Raw genomic sequence first — 14,108 nt, 5'->3', positions numbered from 1 at the left:
CCATTTGAGATTCCTCTGTTGAGAGTTCTCTGTTTAGGTCAGTACCCCATTTTTTTTATTGGATTGTTTGTTCTTTTGATGACCAATTTCTTGAGTTCTTTGTATATTTTGGAGATCAGCCCTCTGTCCTATGGGGGTTGGTGAAGATCTTTTCCCATTCTGTAGGCTGCCGTTTGACCATGTTGACCATGTCCTTTGTTTTACAGAAGCTTCTCAGTTTCAGGACGTCCCATTTATTAATTGCTGCTCTCCACACTGTCTTTTCTTTTTAATTTCCCCTGAAGCAGCTGTGGGTCAGTCAGACTTGCCTCCCCACCAATGACTTCCAGCCCACCTCATACTCCCTGCTGCTGCCGCTCCCAGCCAGTTTTCTTGGAGACATCAGAGCACTTTCCCCAGGCAGAAGTCCAAGCATACCACTTTTTCATCAGCCTTACAGCCACAGAGAATAAATCTAAACTCAGCCTCATAGCCAAGACCAAGACCTGCCCCACAGCTGTGCCAGACTCACTCACTTTCAGACCTTTTTTTTCATGCTTAACTCCTCTAGGGACCCTGGCTTTCTTGAACATAGACACAGCTTTTCCCAGTGTGTGCTTTGCTTTGCAAATTCTGCTTGTCATTCACACTCTTTACTGTGTTTGAAGGACTCTTATCTCATTCTCAGAGTCCTTGGGGTCTTATCAGTATTCCTCTGTTACAACTGTTCTCTGACCTTCTTTCTCCAGCTCTTTCTTATTCACGTCCAACTTCTCTATCCAGCTTTCCACTTTGTGTGTGTGTGTGTGTGTGTGTGTGTGTGTGTGTGTGTGTGTGTAAAGCATTTAGCTGACATCTCCCATTGCTTCTTATTAATTTCTTAGGGTTAAAGCCATAGCCTTCATTTAACTGCCTCGTTTAACTTCCTACCACTATTTGCCTGCCTGTCTCTAAGCCCGACAACCTACGTTAAACTAAGCCTTGCAGTTGCCCATAAGTTTCATGCTGCAGATGTGAGCCAAGTGTCTATTGAATTTATTTTAAGAGGATAGATAACATTTATTGTTGCAGGATATGCTTTGACAGCGAAAGCTAAGTGACCAGGGCTGGAGAGTGAGTTGAGCTGCTTTCCTAGGCCTTTGCTTGCTTGCTGTGTAGCACACATCTGGCTTCCTTTTTCTTTTTCCCACAAAATCTGAAAACAGCAGTATGAGGCTTATTGGTGAGGACAGTTGGGCTTCCCTACATGAGTTCTTGGTCTTTTCTTAGACTACTGCAGTTGCCAGACCATCAGCGATGGGTGTACTGCATGCTGATGGGCTTGTTCACCGAGCTACACTGTAGCCCTTCCAAGTGTCTCCAAAGTGATTGACATGTATATGTATTGTTAGGCTCCCAAGGATTCTCTAACATAGGTGTTTTAGCATCATCTCCAATTTATAAATGATACCAGTGAGGTTCTGGAGATATGTTTCAGCTGTTAAAGCACTTGCTGCTCTTACAGAGCCTAGGTTCAGTTCCCAGCACCTGCGTGTTAGCTCAGGACTATTTATAACTCCAGTTATAAGGGGTTCAACACCCTCTTTGGTCTCCTCAGACTCTGGGCAAGCATTCATATGCATGAATTAAATCAATTACTAAAAAATGATAAAAAAAAATAAACAAGGAAAGCAAGGCCCAGTGAGAGCTCATCATAGAGATAGTGTGCCAAGCAGGGCTGATGCTTTTTCTCAGAGGCTGTGATTGGCTGCAACATTTCCAGACTTGCTGTTACTAAAGTATAACAAGATATGCTGGCATAACATTTGCCACGTAGCAAATATTTAATTATTTTATTATAATTTATAATTTGAATAGAATATATTATAACATAATAAATATAATTATAATTGAATCATATAACCTTTATCTACATCAGGCATTTTACGCATAGAGATTTTAAACTTAACGAGGGGTAGGGACACCCTCTTGAACTTTTGGGAATGGTGATATGCCCCTGCAGGGCAGAAGATTCCTGTGGCAAAGAAGCAAGCAGGACAGATGTCAGAATATCTCACAGCCAGCTGTGATGGAGGTTTTCATAGTTTCAAAGTTGGGTACAGTTTAGTTGCGGCATAAAAGCCATGCATGGGTCAGGTACAGACTTCTCTCCCAGGGGACAATGTCTTCTCCCCCTGGTGGCAGCCTAAGGGACCTTTGTGCCCCGCAGGGCTGGGCCCTCTCCGTGTTATCTCCAAATATCTTTCAGAGGCCTTTGTGGAAGATGCAATGAAGGGCCCTTGGCACAAACACAAAGTGCACACATCAATGACGAGAAAGCAGGGAGTGAATTAAGATAGAAAGAAGTCAGCACAGACCTCAGGAAGTTGGGCTTCCCATGTGACTGGCCCAGTCTCGTGATGGCGAACACAGAGGGGCCTGGTAACTGAACAAGGACAACAGATCGTCACTGTAGCTCATGTGTGGAGCTCCTCGTGTGCTTCAGGGTATCCATGGTGGCTAGGCTAGTTCTTAAAAGTTTTTATCATCTTTGTGTGTATAATGTGTTTCTTGTGTGTATGTAGTATGTATGTGTGTGTACATGTGCACACATGTGTGCATGCAGCGTGGATGTGCCACAGTACACCTGTGGAGGTCCAAGGACAATTTCAGCTCTCCATCCTTGTCTTCTACCTTGTTTGTGATGGAGTCTCTTGTTACTCATGGCTGCATAGATGAGACTAGCTGGCCCATGAGCTTCTAGGGGTTTCCCTTTTCTCCCCCTCCCCGTCTCACCTAGGAGTGCTGAGATTGCAGATGTGGGTTGTGATGTCTGGCTTTACCTGGGTTCTGAGGACCTGAACTCAGTCTTCATGCTTATGGAACAAGTACTTCATCCACCGAGCCACCTCCTCAGCCTTATTTCTTAGAAGAATTTTATTCTAAAAAATGTTGGTGTAAGCTATCCGTTCAGAATTGAGACCAAAGTGTCTGTTGTTTGGGGTCACAATTCATTCCTGGGAACTCACAACTCCTTGTTCTCAACCACCAGGCAGTGTGTTCTTGTCAGGGCCCCAAAGTCTTTCCTCTGTCACATTCTGGGGCTACTTCCTGTTCCACAGAGCCTGCCTGGGTGTATGCCCTGCGTATTGCCTCTTGCTGAGGAGTCTGTTTCGGGTTTTTTTGTTTGTTTGTTTGTTTACACTCTCTTGGCTGATGAGGGGCCATACTTAGTTATAATAGGGCTGCTTCACACCCAAGGTCTTGAGATTGATTTTAGCCTCTGAGCAATCCACAAAGCATCACAAAGACCTTTTCTGAGCTGTCCAAAGGGCCAAACACAGTCAACAGTTACCAATATCAGATTCTACTTACTATTCATATGTTCCATTGCTAGGATCAGTTTTCTTGCCTTGTTCCCTGACTTGAAAATAATAGTTAATTTGTGTCACTGAGAACTTGAACAAGGAAAGTTCCAGACAAGATGCTAACCTGTGCTAGAACTGCTGAAGCACTCCTGAGGACAAGGCTGCGTGTGAACTCTAGCAATCTGCTTACTCGCAATCAAGTCAATCAATAAAGTGTCTCCAGTTGGCCTCCTGGAAGAAAAGATCCTCTGTTTATTTTCTCGTCAAAACTCTAAAACTTTTATGCATGAAAAATAATGATAAAAGGTAATCTCGAACACATTCCTGTGCCTTACTGTTCTGGGTGAGGATGGGTCCTTGAGGAGCAGAGGCCTGCAGAAGGCTGGATGTTTGTGGCGCTGGTCAGTGAAGCCTGTCGCTCTGCCTCTCCAGCCTGGGTAGTCTGCAGCTGCTGGAGGTGGTGGGCATAAATAATGGATGCTGTGTTCCTGTCCTGCATCAGCCAGTGCAATGCATATGCATCTAATTCAGCTGCCCAGACCCCCTAACAGCATGCAAATGCCTTTGCAACTTGTTTCTGGGGGCATTTTTGTTCATTTCCACCCGTGAACATCTTGTCTCTTTTTAGCTGCACCCATGGCTTCCACATGGCTGAGGGTGTGAACTGTGGTTACTGGTGGCTCCTGTAGCTGCTTTCAAGCTGAGGAATGTTCTTTCAATGTCCAGAACTGAGCTCAGCAGCCTTCCTTGCTGAATGATTACAGAGAACAAAGGAGCAGTTCAATCACTTGGGGAAAAAGCAAAATAAAACCCCAAACACTTAGAATGCTTTCAGGGTCAGACAGCACTCTCTGATGAGAGTTCAATTATTAAAATAACAGGAGTTCTGGGAAAGACCTGCCTGTGTTTGCTGGATGGCTTGGCTCAGCTCTAAAACCCTTCGCTGAGACCAAGTTTATTTGGTGAGAAAGCCTAAGAAACGGAGATTAAAACAGGTTGGGGGTGGGTGGATGGGTGGGTGAGTCATCATAGGAGAAACATCTCAGGCTGACGTGCTAGTCAGTTTTCCAACCAAAGAACCCACGGGAAAGCCAGGAGCAGGGTGGAATCTGGGAAGCCAGTTGAAGACCCTGGGTCTAGATACATCTTTCTGGAAGGGTCTCTTCTCATTGACAAATAATCCAGAATTCTAGTTATACAGCGCAGTTCCAGAAGCTAATTTTGCTGAGAATGGAAAGTGTGTCTTTCCTATAGCTCTCTTGTAACTCCTTCCTTCCCAGAGTGTCCCTCCCTCTCCCTAAGACTGTCTCTATCATTCCTCCTCAGGCACCGTTTGTAACTCTAGGCAATCCTAAAGATCATCTGAAGTATGAGTGTAATTCTATGATCAAAGCAGGCTGTGGGCCACACAGCCTACTAGTGAATGGACAGGCCCGGGTTTTCAGTGTGCTTTCCTAGGGGAGAGGTTTGGAGTATTGGCAGGACTAAGAAGAAAGGTGATTTGATTTTGAGGCTTGGTGAAAAGTGATTGGAGGTGAAGCATCTGCAGTTTGCTTATATGTAAGGATACTGCATGCAGAGTCAAAGTGTGTGGCCTCTTTGAATGGTGTGATCAAAAGGTGTCGTTGCCATGATCTGAGATGGAGTTTTTGACCTCCTGATGTCACAAGGTCACCAATCAGACACAAAAGAAAAGTCATTAGTTTCAACAACCATTGGCTCTCAAGACCCTGAAAAGTAACATAGTCAATGATCGCCATCCTGACCCGCCCATCAGAGCTAACTGGACTTGTCTAGTGCAGCCAGTGGGAGGCTGGTAGCACATCTCCGCCATGTGACCTCCAGAGTCAGACGTTCAAGGTCAACTGACGGTGAGTAACAGAGAAGCAGAAACAACTAAGGGTCAGTTAGTGAAAATGGAAGCCAGCTGTCTGTCCTGCGGCTCGTGATGGTCACTGTTGGAACCCCACCCTCAAGAGTCCAGAGACCTGGGTCCTGTTCTTCACATGGTCAACATTCCTGCATGACTCTCCCCTTGGCCCTGAGGGACTCTCCAGGCAGAAGATCTGTCTTTATGATTGTAGGTCCTTCTTTTGGTGAATGCCCAGCAGATGGTCGCGGCCAGTACTGCAGAGACTTGGTTTTGATCCTTTGCATGCCTTGCTTATTAACGAAGAGGCATTGGCAGGTTTCCTTCCTGTTTGTTTTCCCATCGGTTAATCAGAAGACTCTGTTAATCAGCACCCTCCATCCCTGAAGGCTGGCCAAGCCTTTGCTGCACTTTGCACAATAAAAACTGAATCCAAAAAAGAAAAATAATCAAATCAAACAGTGCTGCTTTTGTTTTCATGGTTTTGGTTTTAATCACCAGCTCCTTCAGCCATCCGGTATGCTGTGCCATTGCAGATACTGTTAACATGAGATCCAACATGGTGGATCTATTTAAAGCTGAAAAATGGGGGTGGCATACAGTGGGACAGGAATGGCACTGAGACAGTTGAGACCCCCTTTCCTTGGGAGAGTATTAGGTAAGACCACATTCCTATTAATTATGAGCTCTTTAAGCTCTTAATGTCAGCACACCTGTAAAGAAGCATCTTCCTGTAAAGAAGAAGAGGCTTTGGGGTTGGGACTTTGGCTGTAGTTTGCAACTACTAGATTTTTCACTCGCTGCCTTGGTTTCGTAGAAGCACAAGAGAAATAGCCGGCTGGACTCCTGTGATGACAATGGATGTTTGGAACATGCCATAGATACCTCGGGAGAAACTACACCACAATCACAGCAGCTTCTGAAAGTGTCACCTCAGTCAGTGCTGTCCCAAATGTTTCTACCTCCTCTGCTCTCACAGACCGCAGTGAACCATAGGTGTCCATGCCACCATTTCCTAGTAGGCCAAAGGAACGGCTATGACTGGTTCACCTACAAACATTTATTTGCTTGCAAGGTTTGCTGTGATCAATCGACTCAAACACTCTCTTCTATCTAATGAAGCAGGCTTTTTTTTGTCTCACTTGAAGATTCTAAGTGGTGCCCTAAGTTTTGCATTTCCTGGTGCTGCAACGTTAGACCCAAGGAAAAGATTATTTTAGTCTTGTTTACTTTTAGTAGTGTAGGCTGAGCTGATAACATGAAGCAGGGACAGGAAAGCAGAGGAGTTGCAACAGCAGCAGAATTGTAGGAGGCAGCACCGAGAGCTGCAGAAAGAAGCAGAGATGCAGGGCTGGAGGCTCACAGCATCAGAAGCATCAGCAGCCACTGCGAAGCCGTAGCCACTGCCTCCTGAGTGCCAGCAACTGTGGCAGCCTCCGTAGCATCAAGAAGTAGCTGAACAGTTCAAGAGAACAGCTGGGCAGTGAAAGCAGGGAAGACAGTGAGCAGAGGAAGGACTTAGCGCTGAGGCTGAAGGGTAGAAAGCTGTAGACGAGAAACTACAGGTCCTGATCACGTCTTTGGGACTGGAGGTCTCAGACACAACAGGTAGAAGCTGTAACAGTGGCCATTTGTCATGAGCTGAAGAATCTCAATACCCAGGTCTGCTTGGAAGCTGAGGAGAAATGAGGAGTACTGGCTTCCCAGGACATCTGTGGAGCTGAGTCCCTCAGCAGAGGCCTCAAGGAGAGTTGGACCACTAGAGGGCACCACTTGAGGCTTCAGGCTCCTGCAGACTGGTGCCCTTGCCAGTGCAGAGTTATCTTTAGTCTTATCTCCTGGGGAACTGCTTGTGTCCTTGAGGGGACACAGAGGTCCTTGTGCTCACAGATAAGACCTGGTAAACCAGGAAAGTTAAACTTGTGGGGTTGTCTCTTCAGAAGAAGAGATGTATAAACTATTTTCCACCCAGAAGACTTGGAGCAAAGATGGTTAATAACCTGGTGATTGTTGAGCTATCTATGACTGAGACCACAGAACCTTAAGATGTCACATGTAGTCAAGAAAGCAATAGGCACACAGTGATGGAGGCTCCTTCCTTATAGCAAGTATGGGAATCTGGTTTCTGGGCTTGGGACTGGTGGGAACCTTTACACATGATCCTGGAAACCAATGGGGTGCCAGATCCTCCTCCAGATGTTCTCTTCTAGGTCACATATAAGTGACAGGTCCCAGGATCAGTCTGTCAGTCCACTACAGTCAAGGCTGCCTTGACTTATAGACCACAGGCTTCTGATGCTTCTCATGTTTCTGATGCTCTAGGATGCTATTGAGAACAAACTGTCAATATGCTAGTTTGTAGACACGAGCAAGGTGGAACATTAAAACCTGCAGGAAACAATAGGAAGGGAGGATTTGGGAGGAAGACTGTAGAGTAATGGATTTTAGAAGTGGCCTGAAGGCCTGAACTTAACATTCAGGACTGGCTGAGAAAGGGTAATATCGTGTCAATCCCAAGGTCTCACCCAAGTCCCCACTGTGCACATGTTGGGTCTCTTTGTTGACTCTCCCAGAGGTTGCTGCACTAGAAAAGATACCAACAGGAAGATGGCAACCATGTCTTCTGGCTTTGCCACTGTGGTCAAGCATTTGGCTGTAAAGGGTTATGAAGACAAGAAACTTGAGTGTGGAACAGAAGCTAAAATATAGCATGGTGGCACTCCTTTCTGGGCATTCATGGGTAGTATCAATTGTTTCCACAGAGAATTAGAATTCATCGCTGATGTTTCAGTGCTACTAGTGGGGGACAGAGACAGTTGAGAGAAGCCCACAGCGAGGACATCTGAGGGCGAGCACTATACGGAGGTCCACTCGCCATCCACACTCTGGCTAGCACACGTAGACTTTCTTTTCTTTTTTTCATTGATGTTTTTGGTAATACACATGAGTAACTCTCAGTCACAATATTAAATTCCCCATAATGAATTTGGCCCAAGAGCTCACGATGAAATAAAATGAAGGGACTTCCAAAGTGAAATCCAATTTAACACGGTCCCAGATTTCAGGCAACTCATAAAGCAGTGTTATTCTGAGACTGGTCTACGAGGTGCTCTGTGTGACTGCACGATCTGAAACGCCACGAAGACTGTTTGGAACTGTCTGTCTTCTAAAATGAAACCCACGCACAAGGACAGTGGTCATAATCCAAGAGATTCTCTCTTTATCTCTTTCTCTCTTTGGCTCTGCCTGCCTGCCTGTCTGTCTCTAACACACACACACTCACGTGCACACACGCACACACACGCACACACATATAAGGTCTTCCGAAGGTATTTCAAGGTAGTCTTGAACTTGACATCATCCTGCCTTATCATGTTATGTGCTGGGATCACAGCTGTGTACCAGTGCATCTGGACATATTCTATCATCTTTACCTTGTTGCAAGGTCCTATGTTACCTTTTACTCTAGGGCTCAAATAGGACACCATGGTGGCATAGGTAGGGACTCATGGGTCCAGTGGTGATTAGCAGCACTGTACTTATGAGAAATTCTCTTTTATAAAACGTTCTCTCTGAATTTTTGCTTGGGCATGAGATATGCTCTTATTATATTAATTCTAATCTTCAAATACATTTTGACCATTTTAAATTCATACTAGAAATCAATGGACGGCAGCCATTGGGCCTGGGACTGAGGAATCTGGAGTTTTGAGTTTTCCAAAAGGCAAACATTATTCTCTGAGCATCTCTATCAAGATAATTATTTATTCTGTGTGGCCCAGAAATCTAGGATGTTGGGAAAACATAACTATATCCTTGAGTAGTAGTTATTTTGTAAAATTGTTCTTATATAATCCTATAAAATACTGAAACGTTTTGGGCAGACCGAGGCACCAAAGGACTGGCCGTAGAGGCGATTGTGAACAGCCAGGCATTTTTATAGCCTTTATAGGATGCCACAGCATTAAAACGTGTCTCTTCTGATTATAGTTAATCTTTTAAAACTGACTCATAATTATATGAATGTATGATGTATTGTGTGAAGTTTCAACACCTGCTTGAGGTGTGCAATGATCACAGCAGAGTGAGTAGAATGGGGGTTTGGGGAGAAGCTTGCCAACAGAAACAAAACTAAGATTCTAAAGAGAAATAATTTCCTGTATTATCTCACATAATAGAACAATTGTATATTATTTTTAACTATAAGTCATATCACACATTGTGTATAATTATGTGATAGTCTATATTTCAAGCTAGGAAGCTTAATTTTTAAGCCACAGTGCTACTATTTTTTTTTCTGTTTCATAGTGTCCCCTATATAAGAATGAATCGATCATTGTTGCTTAGGTGCCGAAAGGGACAGTATTCTTTTTCTCCTTTGCTCAAAGTCGTGGCCGAGGCGTACTTCTGATTTCTTCCTGAGCCTTCAAAACTAAGCCAAGGCTAAGACAGATTTTCTGCTTGTTCCTCTGAGAACCAACCATCCCTTCCTCCTGCCCAGAACTGTTGGCACACACCCAAGAAGGTGTGAAGAACACAGACAGCTGAGAGCAATTTCAGCACTTCTGTGAGGCTCCTGAGGACACGGCTTGCATCTTGTTCTGTGGAAGGCCACAGAAAGGCTCGTTATGACATTGCTGGGAACAGAGACAATCTGAGGAGGATCCTAAAGGGTGGAATGGAGTCATCTAGGACCTAATAAGGAGGGAGCATGGGAGCCACATTTACAAAAATGTGTAAAAAGAGGTGAGCACGGATGGCCTGTGTCAGCCATGATTCAGTGCTATAGTAACCAATGTATAGTATGAAGACAGAGAGGGAAATAGAGGGAAGATATAGGAACACATTTACAAATGTGAAATATGGCCGGACGGTGGTGGCGCACGCCTTTAATCCCAGCACTCGGGAGGCAGAGGCAGGCGGATCTATGTGAGTTCAAGGCCAGTCTGGTCTACAAAAGCTAGTTCCAGGACAGCTAGCTAGGACTGTTACACAGAGCAACTCTGTCTCAAAAAAAAACACAAAACAAACAAACAAAAAATAAATGCAAAATATGAATGAGAAATGCATGTTCATATGCACATGATGGTGTAAGGCTTATGTAGTACCCATGATTGTCTACACTGTAATGTATGAGCATGATACGGGATGTATGAGATTGTACATGTGCTGTGAGAGGGGTGGAAATGTGCGTGAGTATACGTGGAGAGTGTAGATGAGATACATGGAAGTGTATGTGATCTCTAACTGTGTATATGTAAGGAAGCCCACGTTACTGCTTACAGGATCTACGGGACACAAAGGATCCTTCATCAGCTGCCACAGTGGAGGGTAGGGGTGGGATGGTCCTAGAGAGCTGATATTTCATTCCAGTTGGCCCAGGTAATGCATCCTGTTCAGTGGCTACATGTAACTGGAGCATTTTTATAGCTATCAAGTCATGAATCCTTTTCATCAAGAACACAAGAAAGTACATGGTATTACCATTAACATTTTGCAGACGAATCCTTGGAAAACCGGGGAGAGGTGCTGACATAACTTAGCATCCTTTCGTAATGGATCCACGCTAGAGAGAGGGATACAGGCTTGGCATTGAGCCCTTTGAGGAATCTCCTGTCTCAGCTGTGCTGCTGCCAGAAGAGACATTGTAAATGGAAGCCACAGTGTTCTTTATTGTCTGTCTGTCTCCAGAAGTCAGATTCCTAGCGAGCAGGAGAGCTGCAAGGGCCATGAAGGGTGTTTCAAAACAAGGTGAGGTGCTTCCTTATTCCTTAGCAGCATGATGTCAGGTGAAATGCTTCTATCATTAACTCTTTTCGGGTAAAATGTGTTGGCGCTTCAGAGTAGTGCGGCTGTGGGGTGGGTACCAGAACCAGGGATCCCACTGTTGAGGCATTTCATGACTCCGCCCCGTCTGGTTTCCTCTCCAACTCTCACACTGTGTCCACTTCATCATATTGCGTCATCACCACCACATCAGAGCTTGTGGTGACAGAACTCCAAATGACCGTGTTGTTCTCTTCTCCAGGGCCTCTTGGACGTGATTAGATGATGTGTACCTACTGATCGAAATGGATTGTGGGTTTTATCCGTACTCCTGCTGTACTGATGGTCTTGCTTTCTAGCCCACACTCTTCTCCATGTCCACCCCATGTATGTACACATACTCCTCTGCAGGAGCCCATGTCCACGCCTACATACACGCATACACTCCTCTGCAGGGCCCCATGTCCATGCCTACATACACGCATACACTCCTCTGCAGGACCCCATGTCCACTACTACATACATGCGTACACTCCTCTGCAGGACCCCATGTCCACTCCTACATACATGCATACACTCCTCTGCAGGACCCCATGTCCATTCTTACATACATGCATACACTCCTCTGCAGGGCCCCATGTCCACTCCTACATGCATGCATACACTCTTCTTCAGCACCCCCATATCCACTCCTACAAATATGCACACACACTCCTCTGCACTATACAACTGAGGGCCAGTGTGGTTCTCTAGCATTCCTGATTAAGGAAGGAGAAAACACATAAGAAAACGAAGACACTAACCCTCTAGATGGACTACAAATTAAGCTTGACCTTGGACATGTTATTCATTGACTCCGAGGATCACTTTTCCTTGTGACACCATGAATATTTGTATTAAGTAGCATTTCATTTCCTTTACCGTTCTGCGGAGTTCGCAGAAGCCAACTAAACTCTGCACCCCAAGGGCAGGAAGAATATTCATCTGAGCCATGAAGATGGCATGTTCTTGCTTTTGTTCTCCCACAGCTGGAGGTAATTAATTGCCAATAAAAAGTGCTCTCTGGCCCAGCTCTGGCACTGTAGCACACTAGATGATATTTCTATGAACACTGCAAGATTTACTGCTTATAGGATTACAGACGGTTGGATTTGCCAGATCCAGGCTCAAGGATGGATTGAAGAGTGCCTACAGGGGCCAGAACCCCCCCCCCCCCGGAGAAATGTGGCATGGATTTGTAACAAAGGGCTGGAAATTTCCATTGTTAGTGCCATAGCAGCACCTATAAGAAACGATCCCCTAAGCCAAACATTAAGGTGTGATTTGTAATTTTACCAGAAACTGAATAAAAAAGCTTGAATTTTCCACAGCAGTCTAAATGCTAGTAAGATATACTTGGGTGTTTTACTCCTTTATTCTAGATGTAACTTTATCTCCTATCCCACATAGAGAGGTTGTGGAAAGGTGCCTAGGCGTACCACAGCAGGGCTGTTTGTGACCAAACAAAGGTATTAGAAATACCCATTCACTGCCAGTGACCACTCAGTCTGCCCCAGCCATGCAACTGTCACCCACATTCAGAGGGACTAGTTTGTTCCTTTGCTTGTTCCTTCCCAGTCCAGCTGGAGAAGGTGAGCTCCCATTAGCTCAGGTAGACTGTTTCAGTGGGTGAACCCATCATTATCTTGACCTCTTTGCTCATTTTCTCAATCCTCCCACTCTTCAACTGGACTTTGGGAGCTCAGTCCAGTGCTCTGATGTGGGTTTCTGACTCTGTTTCCATGGATGAAGATTCTATGGTGATATTTAAGATATTCATCAGACTGACTACAGGACAAGTTAAAATCGGGCCCCCTCTCCACTATTGCTTAGGGTCTTAGCTGGGATCATCCTTTTGTATTCCTGGGAATGTCTCTTATCCTTACTGCATGTTCTGGCTTTTTGGGAATCTACTCTCTTTGGATGGATACCTTGCTCAGCCCAGATATAGTAGGGAGGGCCTTGGACCTTCCCCAAAGCAATGTGCCTTACCCTCTCTGAGGATTGGCTGGGGATGGGATGGGAGGGTATGTAGAGGGAGTCGGAAAAGGGGAAGGAGTGGGAACTTGCATTGGTGTTTGTAATTAAGGGAGATAGCTTTCTTTCCTTTCCTTTCTTTTCTTTCTTTCTTTCTTTCTTTCTTTCTTTCTTTCTTTCTTTCTTTCTTTCTTTTTTTAAAGAAATACCCAACCACCGGTGATGATGTAGATGAGCCGGCCCTGAGGGCCTTGAGAGCAGGAGAGAGCCTGTCCCTCCCCCCACTTAGTCTGCCATGTGGTGGCATGGGTGAGAGAAAGATGCCCCCCACCCCATGCCAGCTGCAACAGGCAAGAGAATTGACTCTGAGGGCCACAAGGGTGGGAAAACTATCCCTGTCGCTCACCAGCTGCAGCATATAGGAGAGCCCAGTGTGCAATAAGCCCAGCACATGCATGTTCCATTGCACAACAATCTTCTCCTTCAGAACACATGGAAAACACACCCATGTGGCCCCACTTCCCATGACTTCCCATAGCTGCTGTTTTGCTCCAGATCTCAGCATCCTGCACGAGGCTATTGAGCCTTCCCGATGTCAACTTCTTCTCCAGTTTCCTGACTTTCAGTGCCCCTTGTGTGACTTAGGATGCTTTTTATTTTCTTAAAATATCACTCCTGTGCCCCCAACCTTCTGTAGCTTACCAAACCACTGAGAGAAAGTCAGAGGGTCTTCACAACAGCCTTTCGGGATCCACAAAACAATAAAACTAATAGGATATTAAAGTTCTTAAATATACACACACATAATACTAAACACGTGTGTGTGCTCATGGGAGGTTTGTTCAGGATTTCAGTAGTTATGTTAAAATTCTGTGAACTCTAACACAGTAATAACAGGAAAAATCCCCCAAATTCTTGGAAATTAAACAACATGCTTTCAAAAAAAGTGTGTCAAAGAGGAAGTCTCAAAGGAGATCAACATTCAAAACTAAATAAAATGTCCCTTTCTCTCTCTCTTTTTTTTTTTTTTACAGCAATCTGTACAGAATTGGTGTGGTTACTTTAAGAGTCTGGTATTCCCAAATTGACCTCTGAATAGAGTTTTCTTCTTCATAATTTTTAAACTACAA

This window comes from Arvicola amphibius, chromosome 5 (genome assembly GCF_903992535.2).
Source record: "Arvicola amphibius chromosome 5, mArvAmp1.2, whole genome shotgun sequence".
NCBI classification, from domain to species: domain Eukaryota; kingdom Metazoa; phylum Chordata; class Mammalia; order Rodentia; family Cricetidae; genus Arvicola; species Arvicola amphibius.
Note: the sequence above shows the minus strand (reverse complement) of the source record.